A 21,303-nucleotide genomic window follows, 5' to 3' on the forward strand; every position below is an offset into this window, starting at 1 on the left:
TGATAGTAAGGGTAGGGAACAAAGGAGGCTTACTTTATCTGTAAATACTTCATTTATTTTAATGAAAAAGGCAAAAAAAAAAAAAATAGGTAGTGAGTGTATAGTAATTTGCTCATTATTCTCCAGTTTAAAATTTAAAAATAGAAGAGTGCCACATGAGTTATATATGTATCATCAACAAAGACATGGAAATGATTATTATCAGTTGACGGGCATCTGGGAAGTATTTCTCAGCAAATCAGTTAAGAACCGATTTGTTTGTATTCACTTAATAAATACATTACTGGCTTTTTACTCTGTCTGTAAGCTACTGTACCATTTAATGTGAGGCTTATGTTTGAAATCTCGGTTTTTATTTGTGAAGAGCATCTTAATAACTGGTATGGCTCTTCATTATTCTGTGTAATAACTTCCCTTATGTTTGTGCTAAAGTCTACCTTTCCAATTAGATAGATCGTCTCTAACATTATATCCACATTTGGTGAAAAACACATAACCGTTTTTGTGTGATTCAAAAGCGTATTTTCCTATCATTTAGTTAAGTAAAATTCAGAAAAGAAGTTATTCTTACTTCTTGTGTAAGAGTGAGCAAACTCTGGCTCGTAAATTTATATTATTTTTTCGTGGGATAGTAATCAAATTCAATTCTCAAATTATGACGTATATGTGTATCTGGTTCTAGGATACAATAGTTTGAAGAAGAGTTTGAAGAAAGCCTGTGGTTAAAATATAGACTTTGGTATAAGACCTGAGTTAGCTCTCCTTCTTCTCACCCTAACCTTGGACAAATCACTTTCTAAGCTTCATTTTGGGGAAATGATATCAGTTTGGGGTTTGTATGTAACAGAAGCCTCAAATTAACAATGACTTAAGTGTATAAAATTTTGTTATTGCACATAAAAATCCAGGAATCAGTAATCCAGGTTTGGAATGAAGTTCCATAAATGCTTCAGAAAATCCAGGCTCCTTTAAGCTCTCTGCTCTGCCATCCCCAGAGTATGGCCCTCATCAAACAAAATGGTTGTTGGAGTGTCAGTCACTATTCAACCAGCAGGCAAAGGGCACTCTTCCCTTCTATAAAGATCTAAAGACTTCTGCATTCTCTAGCCTCCATAAGAGCCCGAGAAATGTGTTTCTTCTGAGTAAACTACTAACCTTTAGGGGTTCTGCTAACCACAGAAAAAGAGAATGAGTATTGGGTAATGATCACCCATCTCTGCCACAGGGTTGTTTTAAAAATTAGATTATATGTGTAAAGCACAGCACAAAAATATGACAGATAAAAGCTATTTTAGTTGTTAATAATGAACTTTAAACTTCTAACTGAACAGATGTGCTTATCTTTTCTCCCCTAAGTGACACTAAAAAAAAAGGATTAAAATTTAAAAGGCGTAAACCCATAATGACAAAAAGAATATGAGAGGCAACCTCAAGAGAAAGGACATATCAACAAAAATTTGTGAAAAACAGAAAATGGATGGGGGAGTAGCAACTGACCTACTTAGCCGACTGGAAAAATTTAAGAGCATGCAAGGGGTAAAGCTAGGAAGCAACCCTTATTCTTGCTGCAAAAATCCCAAAAAGCTCAGAATTGGAGGTAGATGAGACAGATAGGGCTGGAAGTCTGGATTAGAAGTCAGTGTGTCCTAGCCTGGATTAGAGGGGAGTCTGGGGGAGAATGGATCCACGTATATGAATGGCTGAGTCCCTTCACTGTTCACGTGAAACTATCACAACATTGTTAATCAGCTATATTCCAATACAACATAAAATGTTTAAAAAAGAAAGAAAGAAATGTGCCATAATAATGTCATTTCATGCAGTTACCTCTCCCTGCATCTACAGAAAACATAAAGTTTATTCTTAAGAGATTGAATGAACTAGACTAACCCTGGGTTTAGGGACAGCCACCGTAAATAAAGGCAGAGTTGCCAGGCTAAGAAGAGAAATTAGGTGAATGTCTGCATAGCTCAGTTGGTAAAGAACCCACCTGCAATGCAGGAGACCCTGGTTCGATTCCTAGGTTGGGAAGATTCGCTGGAGAAGGGATAGGCTACCCATTCCAGTATTCTTGGGCTTCCCTTGTGGCTCAGCTGGTAAAGAATCTGCCTGTGATGTGGGGGACCTGGGTTTGATCCCTGGGTTGGGAAGATCCCCTGAAGAAGGGAAAGGCTACCCACTCCTGTATTCTGGCCTGGAGAATTCCATGGACTGTATAGTCCATGAGGTCGCAAAGAGTTGGACACGACTGAGCGACTTTCACTTCACAAGAGTAAATACAATTCCTTACAGTTGTATGTGTTCCATTGAAACTGTTAATCCTTAGCTGACCACCCCAGAGTAATAAAACTTGCCACTTGGCCAATCCTGTGGCAAATTTTCAGTCACTTTTTTAGTGCCTCACTTTTAAAATGAATGGTCAACCAAGGATCATCGGATATTTGGAGAGAGCTCTTACATGAAATACAGAAGCTAAAATAATCAAAGAAATGTGAAGGGAAGAAAGAACAAGGATCAACAGAAAACTGAAAAATATGTAAGTAGCTAACACTGTACAACTGGACTAATATAATGTTACATATCAATTATACCTCAATAAAGTTGACTTCTTATAAAAAGCAAAAAAAAAAAGTTTTAAGACTATTAATATGCTGTACGAGACAAGGAAAAGTACTTAATCCAAGAAGAAAAACAAGATGGTATGAAAATGAGCATTCATTAGAAGACAGACAGAGCTTCAGAAAGGAAAATGATGGAATAAAGAAATCAGGACAGAAAGTTGGAAGATGAACTTGAGGAACTCTCAACAACAACCAAAGAAAAGAGAGAGATTGAAAATTCGATCCGACATTCATGTAACAGTGAGTACAGGAAAGGAGGAGAAAACAGGAAGGTAGGACATTATCCCAAGAAGTAATACAAGAAAAATTCCAGTCATTGAAAGACTTGATTTCAGACTGTAGGAGCCCAGTGAGTGCCCAGCAGCATTAGTGATACTAATATTTTGAAATGTTAGAGGTAAGGTGAAGATTCTGAAGGCTTGCGGAGGGGGACAGATACATACGGTAGAATGGGCATGGTGATACCTGACTGTTCAAAGGCAACACTGAAAGAAAATGAGGGAACAGTGCCCTCAAAATACCGTGGGAAAATTATTTCTATAAGTTCAGCTTATATATGACATGCCTCAGCAAGACTGTGGGCTGGGTTCTGGGCTGCCACAACAAAGCGAATTTTTTGGTTTCCTAGTGCATATAAAAGTTAGGTCTACACTATACTGTAGTCTATCATGTATAGTAGTATTATGTCTAAAAAGACAGTGTACATACCTTAATAAAAAAATACCTCACTGCTAAAAATTGTTAACCATCATCTGAGCCTTCAGCAAGTGGTAATCTTTTTGCAATAGTAACATCAAAGATCACTGATCACAGATCACCATAATAAATAAAATAATGAAAAAGTTTGAAATACTGCAAAAATTACCAAAATGTGGCACAGAGAGGTGCAAGTGAGCAAATGCTGTCCAAAAGACGTGGTGCTGGTAGACTTAATGCAGGGTTGCCACAACCTTCAATTTGTAAAAAATGCAGTATTTGTGAAGCATGATAAAGCACAATAAAAACAAGGTATGCCTGTATCTGTTAAAGTATCAATCAGATAAGAGGGTAGAAAAGTCATTTCAGACATAGAGATCCTAAAAAACATCAACCTACACACCTTTCCTAGGGAACTCCTGAAAGATTTGCTCTACTAATACAAGGGAACAAACCAAGTGAAAGGTAAACAACATTCGAGGAAAAGAAGGGATCCAGAACAGCAGAGAAGCAAAGGGATCTCAGAATGATGGTGAAGGGAAACTGTAGAAGGTCAGCTCTTCAACTGGCCTACAGAGCAGGAGGACGAAGAGTGAAGTGGATAAATTGTCAGATTTAGTCAATTACATTTGAGGAAATTTTCATTGCTTTCGGGGTATGAGGGTATGAATTAGTTAGAGGTACATCAATAAAGCTTCCCTAGTGGCTCAGACGGTAAAGAATCTGCTTGCAATGAAGGAGACCTGGTTTCTATTCCTGGGTTGGGAAGATCTAGAGAAGGGAATAGCAACCTACTCCAGTATTCTTGCCTGAGAAATTCCATGGACAGAGGAGCCTGGTGGGCTACAGTCCATGGGATCGCAAAGAGTCAGACACAACTGAGTGACAAACACACACTTCATCAATAAATGAAGAAACTAGATGGTTGTTGAACTCCAGGAAGAACCAAGTTGAAAAGAAAGAAAATATAAGTATTATTCATTGTATGACTCAACTCAAAGTAATAATTACATGGTTATAATACTGTAACATTGCATGTTAATTTCACCTCAAAGTGTGGTGTGTTTTTGTTTTTTCGTCACACGTGTCTTGTGGGGTCTGTTTCCCAGCTAAGAGACTGAACCTGGGCCCTGGCAGTGAAAGCGCCAAGTCTTAACCGCCAGAACACCAGGGAATTCCAAAAAAATCTGGTGTTGACCCTGTCGAGAGAATGTTGAAAAGGGTGGGTGTTTTGGGAGGAGATGGAGAAGCAATGTGTAAAAGAGAGGAATTCTCATCTTTCTCAGTAGGTTGTCAATAGATTGTTTCTAAAGCCAGAGAATCATGAAACAGGAATACAGGATATTAATTATATTTATATATATATGTAGGGTAAAGTTTTTAAAAGCAGCTTAAAGCATTGGGTTTAGGAGTTGAGGTAGAGGTAAGGTATTACCTAATAAACATATAAACTAATATGTTTGCCATCAGGTTTGTAGAGCAATTGACATTTTAAACCCTGTACATGTATTAATAAATAAATGTAAAATTTTAAGTATGCTTTAGTTATAGAAAACCTGTTTTATTTGTAAACCAATTTAAAGCAATTCAACAAGCATTTATTCAGTGCCTGTTATGTAACATTGTACGAGAGAGACATGGAAATACATGATTGTAAAGCAAAGCTGTACGTTGAGTACATGCTTCCAAATGAAGGATAAATACTGATGTGTCTTAAAGCACCATCCATTCTTACCTGGGACCTGGGGGAGGCTTCAGTGGATTGAGTATTTGCAGGGGGCCTCGAAGGATGAGAAGAATATGACTGGGAGATTAAATGCCACCTGTGGCCAGTGTTGTCAGGGCCCACCATGACTGCAGATGTAACTGTATAGAAGAGTCTGGTAGAGCCGTGGGAGGCTGTGTTGACTTCTCTGCCTTTCCTGGACATTTCTATTAGTCATTTTTCCTGAGGATTTACTCCTCCATACCCTATCACCCAGACACGCTGAATTTTAGTATTGACTTGACCATTCTGGGTTAGGTGGTGGTTCTCTGAGAGAGCTGCCGGCACCCTGCCTCTTAAACTTCTGGTCTCATTTAGAGAGGGATAAGGAGAGAAAAGGGGAAATTTTGGTTTCACTTTGCCAAGTGTAGATTTCTTAATAAAAAGATAGGATACTGTCTTCCCTAACTACACAAGCAGCTAGATATGGCTGTTTCTGGCTTGACAGCCATTTTTGCAGTTTGAACATAATTCTTAGAAACCTCAAGAGTAATGTAGGACACATCTAATTATTTGAAAAAGAAATGTAATAATTTCACAACTGTAAAATAATTCATTCCTGTTATTTGTCAAAAGTGCTGTTCAGAAGTAATGGGGCAAGTAAGTGTGTGTGTGTGTGTGTGTGTGTGTGTGTGTGTGTATAACATCCTCCAAATTTCAGTTTTTGTGCTCTGGATTTGTTTTCTTTTATATTGTTGGGTCCATAAGAGGAAAGGCTGGCCTAGAATGAAATAGCAGAGCTAAACCATATGTTTTGTACCAAATTAGAAACAGGTGAAGGTTGTTAAAATCCAGCAAGAGCTTACAAAAGCTTTAGACTCGAGTTTGTATTAAAGGCAGGTGGTTATATGTACAATAAAAAGCAGTCACCAGCACACCAGCTTATTGATACATATGTGATTGATCTTTTTGGATAAAAACAAGGAGGAGTTAATAAATCACTGCACAAAGCTATAAAGATGTTTGGGCTTGAAAGCCTAGCCTGTAAGAGCAAATGTGGACCCTGAAGGAAATTTATGAAGCATAGATCCTTTTAGCTTTACTTAACAGCTAACATCTGACTGACCCAGGGGGACCATGGAAATTTATTGCTGGGCCATTCAAATATTTAAGCTGTTGTGTGATGTAGAACAGGTAAAGATTAGCCCAATAACAAATATGAGGCTATAAAATAAAATGAGATTTCGATGACTTGTAAGTACTTGTCAGAGGTCAGCTCCAAATGATTGGTCAGAAATGGGAAAACCTTGTTGATAATTAAAGCAGATTGATTATGACAACCTAGAAGTTAGCATTGGTTGCTCCCAGATCAATGATCCTTCAAGTTTCCTCCTCCTGTGAAATCCATACTTAAACAGAATGACTTTAGGGACCCCTAAATTGTCCTTTTGTGTGTTGAAATTGGGTAAGATGATGAGTTGAGGTGATTCCTTTTGCAATTTTATAATTGCAAAAAAAAGATACGTCTTTCTCAAACATACTGAGTATATGGAATTTCGTAGACAGCATATTCATTCTAGAAAACTGACTAGCTAACTTATGTGTGTAATTTTGAGCTTTGACATCTAGAAAGCAGGCAAGAAGTTTTTAGGCTTTCTAATAAGTCATCTTAAATTAACCTTTAAACTTACGTAGTTAACAGATTTATGCACACAGTTATTGAAAACTCAGTTTAGTGAAATTAAGTGGATATTTCAAAAATTTGTGGATTTATTTCCAAGCCTTTTGTCTACTTTGCTTTATATAAGTCTCCAAGATAATAAATGTATGTAATATTGTTACTAGGATTTTAGAAGTTGCGATTTGGACTGTAATAAGATCTATGGTTATTGGTGTCAACATTTCTGCCTTTTTGACTTACTAAACCCAGAATGTTCTCATATGAAATAACTAGATTTGCTTGTTTTCACAATGCCAGCTTATCAAATCAGTTGGTATATTTGGTAAAAATTTGTTTCATTAACGTCTGATTTGTGAGTTGAAGAAATCCCACAAATTTTCATAAAAGTCTTGAATAAGTGAAGTTTATAAAATAATACAAATTTACAAAATGGGATTGTTATTAGGTGGGGGTGTTGGTGGGGACCACGGTATAGAATTAAAGACCAAGATTAGGAGTCAGGATGTCCCTGGCGGTCCAGGGCTGAAAACTCCATGCTTCTGATGTAGCAGGTGCGGGTTCAATCCTTGGTCAGGGAACTAAGATCCCACATGTCACACAGCATGGCCGAAAATTTAAGAAAAGAAAAAAATTATAAGATTGGGAGTCAGATAGGCACCAGTTGTAATTCTGCCTCCACCATTTCATCTGTTCATTCACTCCTGCCTACATTAAACAAGTAAAAATCTCCCAGACATTATGTTCTAAGAGCTAGGATGCAGTATTAAGGTGACTTAGGCTCACAGTTTTCATTCTAGTGGAAGATACAGAGGAATAAACTCGCAGTTACAATACAAAGTCGAAGGTGCTGGGTTGGTGAGTGTGCAGGGTTCTACATGAGAGAGAAATAACTAATCCCAGCTTGGGGCAGAGAAGTGAGGTCAAGGAGAGTAAGATCTGTGGTTGTAGTCGGGTGTTAGGAAAGACCATGTGACCTTGGGCACCTCAGTAACAGTGCCTATAGGACAAGTGCTGGTGTTGTATGGATAATGTATGCTAAGTGCAGTACCTACTGCATAACAGATATTCAGTTAATAAAATCCAGCATCAGCATTGCTGTTGTTTTGGCAGTGCTCATTGGCTGTTTCACTCATGCTAAGTTCGTTGCCTCCTTTTAATGCACAGCAAACCTCATTCTGTAACTTGAAATTTCCTCCTCACCAAGGAATTTTTCTTTTGAACAAAAGTCAGGGCACTTTCTAAAAATAAGAATTGGATGTCTAGGTATATTAAAGTTAAGAAAGAAACAGTGAATGACAAAAATACTTCTGAATTTTAAAATCTTACCTTTTGGAAAATTTACTGGGCTATATGTCACAGATATTTGTTGGTCGGTACTTAATATTTGAATTTATTCTTTGATTTATTCATTTATTTGCAGATATGTGTTGAGTACCTTCTGTGGGTAAGACTCTGAGCTTAACATACATGTACTCAAGGAGCTTACAGTTTAATAGAGGAAATAAGAGAAATTTGTTATAAACAACTAAAATGTATGGTTGAAAGTACTGGGGGAATAAGAATGCTTTGTGATTTTAGAAGAAAACAAATTGAATAACAAATATTCAGAAATGAATAAAATATAGTATCTTCTCTTGTGCACTTAAAGACAAATACTGAGAAGGCAAAGCCCAGTAATACTAATTGAATGCCTGCTGAATCCTGGTAACCATGCTGGGTCTTAGATTTTTTGTTTAGTTTAATTCTCATAGCAGTCCTGAAAGATTGGTATTTTAAACCCGTTTTAGAGATTTAAAAACAGGTTGAGTAGTATGCACAAGTTCACACAAGTAAGTAACAAAGCTGGGGGCTGAGCCTATGCCTTTCTGACTTTAAAGCCTTAACTTCTTACACCTAAATCCCCCTTCTACTCTTCTTCACCTCCCAGAAATAGGTGTTATAATTAAATAAATAATTTTGATGTAAAGTTGAGCACCTAAGTGGCTTACAGAGCATATACCATTAGTTGCACTGATATATTTAAGCAAACCTATATTATATGCACACATTGTGAAGTTGTCTTTAGAAATTTAAAATGGAGAGTGGTTTTTCATCCAAATTCATTTTCCAGATGGAAACATCTTGGCATTTCCAAGTATGGTAAGTTTATGCACCTTGCATGCTTAATTGTAGGATTTAAAAAAAAAAAAAAAACCTTTACAAATTTTGTGGGAAGCAGGTGCTGTTAAACCTGGGCAAATGCAGGATGGCTGTTAATGTTGTGGAATGTGATTTTGATTTACTTGGCAGAATTTTTATTTTATAAAAATAGCTATTAAAATAGACATGCTTTCCATCTTTTAATTTTGCTCTGTTCATTGAAATTTGCCTATAGACTATTTTTCAACAGTTACTAAAAGGGTGTGGAAAAACTGGAAGGTTTCTACAAGAAAATTGATATTGAATTCTTTAACAATTTCCACAACCCTGCAACTTACCAAGTTTTAAAAAATGGGGATTATTTTTAACCTTCTTACTGAAATTATTTGCAATTCTATTTGCCTGAAATTCTCTTCTCTTTTTTAGTACAGCTCTGTCTAAAGAACTATATTTAATATTGGCAAAGAGAAGAATCTGATGTAAATCTTTTCATTACATGATTTCTCCTTTAAAAACTTGTGATGGCATCTTACTACCTGTTATATCAAATTTGATTTATTTTTTCACAGTTATATATGATTTCCTATTATATATTCTATTTTTCTTGTCTTTTCCCAAAGGAGAGGGGAAGATCACTCTTCTTCTTACTCTTTTATGAGGACTGACTTTTGTTACCCTCTGTCCAATCTATTATCTCTCTTCTCACTTCTCTCTGAGATCTTTGCTGTGTTTTCTGATGTCTCTCTTCAGTGATTATAATATATACAAGTCTTCAGCCTCTTTACTATATAACTGTAGTATACAACTGCTTGATGTAAGTTAAATCACTGTCTCTCTTCTGAAAGTATCACCTTGGAGTCTTTTCAAGAGGAGACTGTTTCTTCTACCTCCCATGTCTCTGAGTGTAGAGAAGGTAATGTCAAACCCACTTATCAGTTGCATATACCTCATGTTTTGACATTTAGAGTAGATCTTTTATTTTTTTCTTCAATGTGGACCATTTTTTAAATCTTTATTGAATTTGTTGCAGTATCATTTCTGTTTTGTTTTTGGTTTTTTGGCTGGGAGGCACATGGAATCTAAGCTCCCTGACCAGGGACTGAGCCGCACTACTTGCATTGGAAGGTGAAGTCTTAACCACTGGACCATCAGGGAATTCCCAGAATGGATCATTTTCAATACCTTTTTCTCTATATGATAAAGTTATTTTCAGTAAAAATCATGAAATTACACAGATGATAGCCAAAAAAGAAAAGCAGAAAATTTTCTTCTATTGAAAAAAATATATATGTATTTACTTTTTCTTTTGAACACGATTTCTGTGTACCCATCTTCAGGGAGCAATTTTAAAGGTTTGTGTTTTACTGTACCTTGTTCAAGGCTGATTGTAAATATTTTTGTATCTGGATAACCTTATATAACTACACCAGGAAAAAAAAATAGTTCAGAACTAAGAAAAATTGCACATTGCTATCATTGTTTATTTTGAAGCTACTGTTTAAGCTTGAGAATATGTAATACCAGACAGTCTGGGAGCACAGACTATCCAGAGAAAGCTTGGAAGATTCTAAACCATTTAAAACTTAGTCAGTTTGGAAGTGTGTAGTTTAGTCCACTTTGTTGGGCTGACTGTATAGCTAGGAGTTCTTCAGATTAACTTCCATGTTGATATAAAGTTTATTAGCATATGCATAATGAAAACATCCTGATTTGAAGATTGCTTTTATATTGAAATCAAACAGTCACTTCAGCAATTATTTAGAACTTAGACCAACAAAAGATTCCCCCCCCCCGGATTATTTTATCACTGGCATTAAATATGTTGTTTTTAACCTATTTTATTATCATTTTAAAAGCCTATTGAGATTTATGCACCTTCTTATAGACTGCCTCCATCATCCTGCCCTTGTTAGGCCACTGTGATTAACCTAGTAGCTTCAGGCTTATAGTCTGTCTTTTCAGTATCCTAAATATTCTTACTCCATTGTCCTTAACCCACTTACCTACAGTAAAAAAAATGGAACAGTTGGAAAGATTGGAGCACTGTAAATTCAGAGTCATCTATTTCAGTTGGACTGATACATCCTAGATATCTGGTTCTCCTTCTATCTGACTGTCTCAAGCCTCTTCTTGTGTTTACCCATCTGCAGTTTTACCTTTCATTCTTGATAAAGCATCTCATTTCTGACTTTATAAAGAAAATAGAAGCTACCAAATGGGAGTACCTCAACCTTCCATCAAAATACTTCTAAACCTTTTGTAATCGTCTCCATTACCTTCAAAATGCCCTCTACTTTGTCGACCTTGACCCAGCCCTCTAGTCCCCCAGTGCTTCCTCTAAAGTGCATCTGTAAAATCAACAAAGTCTCCTGTGTCTTCAGGCTCTCTTCTCAGGGAATTCGGCCTATCTCTTGCCCTAACTGAATCTGATTTTCTGAAGACCCCACGGGTACCCACTGGTAGCTGTTAATTTTGTTATATGCTAGTAGGTATTCAGATTCAGGAGATGAGATTGGGGTTTTCATGCTCCTCATTGCTTTTTCTAGATTCTAACCTCTTTGCTGCTGCTGCTAAGTCACTTCAGTCGTGTCCGACTCTGTGCGACCCCACAGACGGCAGCCAACCAGGCTCCGCCCCCCCTGGGATTCTCCAGGCAAGAATACTGGAGTGGGTTGCCATTTCCTTCTCCAGTGCATGAAAGGGAAAAATGAAAGTGAAGTCGCTCAGTTGTGTCTGACCCTTAGCGACCCCGTGGGCTGCAGCCTACCAGGCTCCTCGGTCCATGGGATTTTTCCAGGCAAGAGTACTGGAGTGGGGTGCCATTGCCTTCTCCGTCTAACCTCTGTACCCTTTTGGCAAAGCAGACATACAAAAACCTATTCCTTTGAGACATGCTCTTTTCCCCTGCTAGTCTCTGTTAAACATAACCCCATTACTCATCATGTGTTTTGGCAACAGAGAAACAAAGTAAACAGATAACATAGGAAAGAGAAACAGTTTTTCTTTCTATTGAAAATCTTGTTATGATGGATGACATTAACACACAAATAGATGATTCATTCAACACCTTGGCCTTTCATTTGCTTGATCTTTGGCACCAGTGACCTCTTTTGTCCCATCATTTTTATTTACTTCCATGGTTACACTCTGAACAGGTCATCATTTCTGTCAGTCCATATCCAGAATCTGATTCTAGCATCTTGCTCTCTGATGACTACCTTGGCTTGTTCAGCCTGTATGCTAGCCTCCTGTTCATTGTTCTTTTTGGTGACCTTCAGACATGTCCTCTGTATCCAGTTAACATTCAGTTCAGTTCAGTCACTCAGTCGCGTCTGACTCTTTGTGACCCCATGGACTGTAGCACGCCAGGCCTCCCTGTCCATCACCAACTCCCAGAGTTTACCCAAACTCATGTCCATTGAGTCGGTGATACCATCCAACCATCTCGTCTTCTGTCATCCCTTTTTCCTCCTGCCCTCAATCTTTCCCAGCATCAGTGTCTTTTCAAATGAGTCAGCTTGTCACATCAGGTGGCCAAAGTATTGGAGTTTCAGCTTCAACATCAGTCCTTCCAGTGAACACCCAGGACTGATCTCCTTTAGGATGGACTGGTTAGATCTCCTTGCAGTCCAGGGGACTCTTAAGAGTCTTCTCCAACACCACAGTTCAAAAGCATCAATTCTTTGGCACTCAGCTTTCTTTATAGTCCAACTCTCACATCCATGCATGACCACTGGAAAAACCATAGCCTTGACTAGATGGACCTTTGTTGGCAAAGTAATGTCTCTGCTTTTTAATATGCTGTCTAGGTTGGTCATAACTTTCCTTCCAAGGAGTAAGTGTCTTTTAATTTCATTGCTGAAATCACCATCTGCAGTGATTTTGGAGCCCAGAAAAATGAAGTCTGACACCGTTTCCACTGTTTCCCCATCTATTTGTCATGAAGTGATGGGACCGGATGCCATGATCTTAGTTTTCTGAATGTTGAGCTTTAAGCCAACTTTTTCACTCTCCTCTTTCACTTTCATCAAGAGGCTCTTTAGTTCTTCTTTGCTTTCTGCCATAAGGGTGGTGTCATCTGCATATCTGAGGTTATTGATATTTCTCCCAGCAATCTTGATTCCAGCTTGTGCTTCATCCAGCCTAGTGTTTCTCATGATCACTTTACATTACATGGCCCATTATTTTAGTAACACCCTTGTCTTGCCCCACTGTGACTTCTTATCATTCTTATAGCCTTGCTGTCCATTTTCTCTGTACCTGCCACATGCAAGCAGATGTGTAGAGAGTTACACAATAGTTTGATTATAAACTCCTGATTAATGACCACTTCTGGGCTCTCATTAGTGCTCAGCAGTTCTATTACATGTCTTTGTTCAACTTGTTCTTCCTTTTGATTAAACTTTCATCCAAAACAAAACATTGAGTTATTTATGATCTCTCCCTCTTTATCACCATTCACGTCCAAACCATAACCAAGTTTTTATGATTTATCTCCTAAACGTCTTCTGAATTAGTCTCGTTTTTTCTGTTTCTAACATTGCCACATTAGTCCAAGCACCCATGATCTCCCACCAAGGTCACTGCCACAAGAGAGTCTCTCACCTTCTCCAAACCATCCTCCACTTTCAGTCAGCATATTTTTTTCAAAATGTTAATCTGTCATTGTCAGGAAAGTTCAAGGAGAAAGAGTTAATTAAAGAAGGAACACATCAAATGAAAATGTGAGCAGGTTACACACCTTTGTTTGAAGTCCTTCCATGGTTTCTTATTTTCCTTAGCGAAAAAAGAAGATAATCAGACTGTGACCTGACATGGTCTTGAGACCTTTGCATAATCCACCTTCCTATCCAGCTTTAACTTACTCTCTTGTCAGAACTCCCCTCAGACTAACTATACTGGCCTTCTTTCAATTCCATGTAGCAGCACGCTTCCCGCTGCGGTGGCTTCTTTGTATATGCTGCTTTCTTTAATTGGAACATTCTTTCCCTTGAGTAGTTCCTACTCATCTTTGAAGTCTCAGCTAAAACGTCACTTTCTCTCAGAAAAAACGTCAGCTTCCCTGACTCAGTCTTTTGTCCACCTCTTTTCCAGAAGAGTGTTCCTTTCCTTCAGAGTATTTACTTTGTAGATTATATATTTGATGGTTATTGTGAGCAGTGTCTGTGTGCTACACTATGAGCAGCGTCCGTGCACTCCTCTGTGAGCGGTATCCGTGTGTCCACTGCACTTTAGGCTCCGTTGTCATCACCACACCTGACACACAGTGTGAGTGCAGTGAACATTGTTGAATGAGTTGACCGTTTTCTGGTGATCACTTTCTTTCATCCTTCCTATTATAAGGGGAGAGTTGGCCCACCTGCTATCCTAGGCAGATCCTCCTCCTGGGCCCTCCCCACCTGTAGGATGGAGAGCCCATCCCCTCTCACCTTCTCAGGGCATCCTGCTACGCTTGACCTTGTCCTTCTAGTTACTGAGCTCTCCTCTCTTTGTGCCAAACTTCACATCATCTCCATTTCCTCACCTCATCACCCCTGAGCTTACACCAGTCTTCCTTCATCTCCCACTGCTTCATTTAAACTTGTGTTTGCCATATTACCAAAGCTACCTACCAATGAACTCATGTAATTATATCCAGTAGACATGTTTTCATGTCTGTTTGGCTTGAACTGTCAGCAGCATTTGACTACTGATGATATCTCCCTTCTTAAACTAACACTTTTTCTGTGCTTTTCTGGTGAGATAACTGGTTTTCCTCAAAATCCTTCTGAGCAGTCTTTCTCAGGCCCCTTTTCATTTTTCATCTCTTGTTGATATTCTTAAGCCTCTGAAACAACCCTGTTCTCCATGATTTCTTTAGGCCCTCTCATTCACACCTGTGGCTTTAGTTTCCATTTAAGTTTTTCTGTAATTCTTTGTTTGTTTGGTTTTTTTATGAAGAAGGAAATGGCAACCCACTCCAGTATTCTTGCCTGGAGAATCCCATGGACAGAGACGCCTGGGGGGCTACAGTCCATGTGGTTGCAAAGAGGTGGACACAACTGAGCACACAACTGGAAGAAGAATTGATATTTTTACCCCAAATTTCTCTCTTAATTTTATGTATAATAACATTTTATGTCAAATTTATCATATATGTTATATACATGAATAGTATGTATTACCTGCTTCTCTTCATTCTATGTCTCAATTCATAGACACCACAGTCTGCCTAAGTCACTCTACTGAGAAACCAAAGTGTCATCTTTGACCCCTCTCTCTTCACCACTGTCACAACCATCAGTCACAAAGTTCTTGCATTCTGCCTACAAATTGTAGCTCAAGTCTCTTCACATATGTTCCTCTTGACTACTGGAACCCTAACCAAAACCATCACCACAGGACCCAGCAGTCCATCCTGGGCATATAGCTAGAGAATATCATAATTCCAAAAGACACATGTACCCCAGTGTTTACTGCAGCACTGTTTACAATAGCCAGAACATGGAAGCAACCTAAATGTCCATCAGCAGAGGAATGGATAAAGAAGATGTGGTGCATATATAAAATGGAGTGTTACTCAACCATAAAAAAGAATAATGCCATTTGTAGCAACATGGATGGACCTAGAGATTGTCATACTAAGTGAAGTAAGTCAGACACAGAAAGACAAATATATGATATTTCTTATATGTCGAATCTAAAAAAAGGGGGGGATACAAATGAACTTACTTCTCTGAGAGAAACTCATCTTTTCAGAACCTTCAGAGCTTCCCCTCATTTAGAGTAAAAACCAAGGTCCTTCCTCTGTTCTGTGAGGCCTGGTTTGATCTGGAGCCATCCCTTTGACTCCTCTTCCTCTTCCCTCACCTTCTCTAGCCATCTCCATCTTGTGTGCCTCTGGCCCAGCTTACACTTCTGCATTATCACCAACTTGCAATGAGTTGTGCATAAAACTTTAGTGATAAAGCTCAGCGGAAAAACGTTTTCCTTTTATTAGTCATGACCAAATACAGTAATCTCTTTCACTCTGCCAGGTGGAAGGAAAGAGAGAGATGAGCATTTCCAGGAAGTGAGCAAAAGTAGAAAAGAAAGGAGCTTGGTATGTTCATGAGACTGTGAGGAACGCACTTGAACAGGATAAGGTTGCAAATACTGCAACAGGTCAGATCACTGAGGCCTTGAAGTGAGGCAGAGAAGTTGACATTTACAACAATAACTAATTAGAAAGCAGGGCTACTCACTGACATGATAAAAAGTTACTTAAAGAAAATAATAATAATACCTTATCCAGTGAGTAGAGGACAGGAATGGTGATAAACATCCTGTAGTGCACATGACCACTAAGAACTTTCCAGAGTGGTGATGAGAACAGAGAGATGAGAATGTTTCACCAAAAAAAAAAAATGACTTGTGTACCTGTTGAACTGCATACATAAAATGCAAAAAGGAGTAAAAATCAAATGCCTGAGTAACTGAAGAAAGTTGTGGGGGATACTGACCTAGATGGGAGAAAGTAAATTGAGTTTGAAGAAAACTGTTGGCCTTGGAACATACTGAGGACATGTTGTCACATTTTCTATACATACAATGAGCAGAAGTGACCTTAATATACATAATAAAGATTTGGAATTAACCATAGCCATATCTTCATCCTCAACGGAGCCATCAAAGAACCAGACATGGTTGTGGGACTCCAAAGGTGAAGGTGAGAAACTATAACCAATGTGGAATCCTTTTTAGAAATGTCTGGCTTGGGGAGGAGAGGAAAAGCCTTAATATAATTGTGTCTTTTGGAAAAAAGATTCAAAATAAATTTATTTCATAATTTTTTCCAAGCTGAATGCAGCATATTCTTAATATACATACACACATAAAGTAATTTGAATATGTATTATATATAAAATTTATGTGTATATATAAATTTTAAAATTTTCCTACTTTCAACACATACATAGGAATCTCTTTCTCACATTTCATTTGCTGACACTTCAGAGGTCTTTGCAGCCTTAGCTGATGCCTATCATGATGACCCTATGGCATTATACTCTTGAAATATTTCCTCAGTTTGTGAAGGAAATGTGAAGTTATATTCAATTTATTTAGTTTGGCATATTCAGAACTACAGGATCTTGGAGATGGATGAGATATTATACCTCATCAAGTGCAATGGGCCATCCAGTGTTTGATTCCCACTGTGTTAGTTTCTAGGGCTGCTGTAACAAATTATCACAGACTTGGTGACTTAAAGTAGCAGAAATTTATTCTCTCATAGTTCTGGAGGCCAGAAGACTGAAATCAGGGCACGGAAAGCTCTAGGGGACACTCTTTCCTTGCCTTCTCCAGCTTCTGGCTCCAGGCATTCCTGGGCCTGTAACTGTGTAACTCAGATCTCTGCCTCCATCTTCACAAGACCGTCTCCTCTTCTCTGTGTCCCTCCTTTGTGTGTTCTTATAAGGACAGTTACTGGGTTTAGGGCCCAACTGGATAATCAAGGATACTCTGATCTCAAGATTTTTACCCTTTTTCTGAATAATGTTGCATTCACAGGTTGTGGGTTTCCGAATATGGACATGTTTGGCGGCCACCATTCATCCACCCTAGGCCTCTGAATGCATAGTTAGTATTTTTTGTAGCTGTATTTGTTTTTATTTTTATTACACAGAAGGAGAGAGGAAGCAAAGGAACAGGGAGGGCCCAACATCATCCCCCACAACAGTCTCTGAGACAAAGGTTTGCCTGGGTTCATGTTGAAAAGGCAATTTTGGGGTTTGTGTTCAAGAAAGTATCCAGTCTGTCAGCCTCAGTGCAAACAGCTTAAAATAAAAACCACCATGCAGGCATATAACACAAAATACAAAACAAACCTGTTTGGAAAATGCCTGACCTTAAAACAAGAGTGAGGCCTTAAAGATGCATTAAACACAGAATCTTCCAGAAATCAAGTTTGGCTATAACTTCACAAAACCAGAAGCACAGAATAACATTTCTGTGCTTAATAAAAGTCGCTCAGTCATATCTCTTTGAGACCCTACGGACTATACAGTCCATGTAATTCTCCAGGACAGAATACTGAAGTGGGTAGCCCTTTCCTTCTCCAGGGGATCTTCCCAATCCAGGGATCAAACCCAGGTCTCCCGCATTGCAGGCAGACTTGAGCCACAGGGGAAGCCCAACTGTAGAACTCCTAGCTAACAAAAAAGGAGGACGATCACAGATGACAGGCGGGGGGCGGGGTGGGGGAGTGGTCCTCTCACGACACCTGCCTCTTTTTGTTCTGAAGAGACTCATAACCTGGAGAGTAGAAAAGTGGCCTTGGCGGTGGGAGCTGAAGCCCAGTGATGGCAGCTCAGTCTCTGGGGAACAGAGAGGTGGCTCACCGTTTGCCTGCCTCTCTGCTTTTCCGGCTGATCTCTGCCAGTGCCTGGGATCCCGCCTCGCCCAGTGGCCCCCTTGCCAGGGCCCTTCTGCTGCTGAAGCCACTGCTGCCATGGCTCTTGGTGCCACCTCCCCCTTGACCGTGTCGATGATCCCATCAGGGAGTGCTGGTCCTTGATGGTGCTGCTGCAGATACAACACTTGGGCACCCACCATAATTTGTCCCTGTTCCTGGAAGTGCACATCACCTCACTGCAAGTTGCTGTTCATCTAGTTGTTGCAGCTCACCATATGCCCACTGTACATCTCCCCATTTTGGAGGTCCACCAACATTGGGTGATTCTGAGCCATTTCCAGCAGCAACAAGGGGAGCGTGGAGTCAGCAGGGACCAGGCTCTCCGGCCACTTTGGCCAGAGCCGCTGCAGCTCATCATATGATTATTATTTGTTGCTCAGCCTCTAATTGCAACCATTTCTCTCAAAACTATGTCTCCTGTTCTTCCAATCATCGTGGGTATTCTTTTCTAAAGGACCCAGAGAAAGAATACTGAATATATAACTGAAGACCCAATGCTGAGGTCATATCTCTTCCACTAAGTAGGTGATTGAGGCAAGACAGTTTTTTTTTTAAATAAAATCACTGGATCACCCTACTTCACTGTATGCTTTATATAGTCAAATGAGATTATTGCAAAACCTGTAAGAAGCATAACCTTTTAGAAAGGTTCCCAGTTATTTATCTGTATACTTGTAAAAAGAAATTTTGGTTCCCAGAACCGAACATAAATCTTTCAGTATAGTCTGACCCAGTACAAAGTAGTTGACACTAGCATGTCCCCTGGTTATCTGCTCTGTTTCTGTTAATACAGCCTGGACTCCCATTAGCTTTATAGTACTCATGTCATAATTCTTTATTCACACTGAAATTACTATGTACTAAAGAGTGCTAAGCCATCTTCACAGATAATCTATCTATTGCTTTCTGATTCATTGATTTTTACCATGTAGAATCAGTGAATTTTTTATACAACTTGGCAATATAATTTAAATTGAAAAAGAATTTAATATTGTTCATTTTAATTGCATTTTTATAAAGGTATAATAATAGAAAATATATAGTTGTTCCTCTAGTTATTTCATGTAATACTCCCTTAAATGAGTTCTATTTGTGCTAAGAGCATTTTTCTTGTTGTAGTTAAATGACCACATTCCTGTCTAAACCTGCAGTTTGCCAGTGAGATTCTCTATGTATATTGAATAAAAATGCCTTTGATTTGTATCTTATGTCCTGGTGGTAATAGGTTTTACCCTTTTAGATGGATTTCATTTTCCTAGATTGCTTGTTAGTAGGTCTATAAATCCATGTACTAGGTGATAGTTCAACATGACATGACCTTTCAAGAATTTGAAAGCAATATAAGATGTGAACTCTGTCCTAATATTTGATCTGTCTTAAAATTCCTGTTTGAATCTTTGGCTCTACTCACCCTTTAGATTTGTTTTAATGGTACATGCACACCTTGGGGCTCTTTCTTTCTATGAAGAAATCCCAATGAAGTAATAAAGTCAATGTTGTAACATCCATTTTTCAGGATTTAGAGGCTTAGTTTTCGGTGTGTGCTTAATTCAATTTATTTTCCAACATTTGAAACAGTTTCTGCATTTATAACTTGAAAATGGAGATATATTGTGGGTTTGGAGAGCTGTGCAGATGGTCTACATGTGATGATTTATAGAATAACAACTATATAGTATAGAGCTTGAGGACTGTAGTAGATTTCTTCAAAATACCCCTGTGCTGGTATATCCTTTCAATTAGGTAGTTTCTTTGCAAGCTATTCCATACAAATTTGAATGATTCCCAGATACCCTGTAAAAGCCTGGTGTGTTACACTTTGCTTATCCTGACTTTGCTTTGCTATCACTTTGAATGCATCTCAATTTAGGGCCAAACCATATGTCTTACTTTATTTTTTTATAGCTTCAATTAAATAGAAAGCTACATCTTCTTGATGGGTGTATGAAGCATTTGGTGTTCCACTGGAGAGCGTAAAGACAGTTCATGACCTGGCTTGCTCCCCAGTGCCTATAATTTTATAGTGCAGCAAATTTACCTTTTGGACACTATGATATCAGCAACTTGAGAATTTAATATAAGGCTTTAAATTCTGTTTCCTTTCTTTTATTTTCCCTGGAAAACAATATATCCTTCAAACATTATGGAATGTATCTTTTTCTTAGACAGTTAAACCACAATTGAAATTAAAACTATCTAGTAATTTATTTCTGTAAGATTAAAATAGTCATATGTTGCAAAACTAAGGAGAGTAAAGTTTCTTCTTGACCATATTTAAGTTGTGATTGATCTGTTTATACGGAAATCTGTTGCAGAGGTTAAAATGTATGTCTGGAGAATCAGGGGAAAATATGATAGAACATACATATATGCTAACCTTTTCTTCATTTATAGGAGTAGAAAAAGGAAAATAGTGAAGGAAACATTCCCTAAAATAACTCATCACCTATATAACAATCTATAGATCTCATGCCTTTATTGCTTCAGTGAGTCAGGTTAAAATGGAAAGTCTTAGAAGAACACTATGGCATGAGTACATTGCCTTGAAGAAGTAACATCCAAATAGCACTCCCTATGAATGTAAATGAATTTTTGATGCATTTTTGCTCATTGGTGCTCTTGATTTGACTAACGACCTCAGAAAAAACAGAAAGCTTATATATTGCTTTCAAGTGTGATTTTTTTTTTCTTGATCTTTCTCTCTTATTTAATAGAAGTTGAGACGTCAGATCCAAAGTGTTAAAGGAGAAAAATTCTAGGATCTTAATCTTAGGGTGGTAAGTTTATGCTATATAAATACGAGACATAGGGGCCTCAGCTCCTTAAGATTGGTGGATCACTATCTTATTTATTAGTCCCTTGTTGCAAGATGTACTCAATTCTTCCTTTGAAACAAAACTGCTATCATCCTGATCTGCCTAATGGTATGAAGATATTAAGGTAATAGGTTGCAGTGACTGTATAAGTAGCTTAGTCCAAATTTTCAGATATTTATGCTGTATCCAAGAAGCTTCCACCTTTGTCAACT

General features: G+C 38.3%; 1 protein-coding gene and 1 pseudogene across 5 annotated transcripts in view; one reads left to right on the forward strand and one right to left on the reverse strand.

Annotated features, from left to right (window-relative positions):
* The window catches only part of UVRAG (UV radiation resistance associated), a 311,614-nt gene that overhangs the window by 209,966 nt on the left and 80,345 nt on the right, over nucleotides 1-21,303 (forward strand). The window lies entirely within an intron of this gene.
* Nucleotides 11,983-19,784, reverse strand: LOC145526638 (U6 snRNA-associated Sm-like protein LSm4 pseudogene; annotated as a pseudogene).

This window comes from Giraffa tippelskirchi, chromosome 11 (assembly GCF_054371585.1).
Source record: "Giraffa tippelskirchi isolate mGirTip1 chromosome 11, T2T-mGirTip1v1.2.pri, whole genome shotgun sequence".
NCBI lineage: Eukaryota > Metazoa > Chordata > Mammalia > Artiodactyla > Giraffidae > Giraffa > Giraffa tippelskirchi.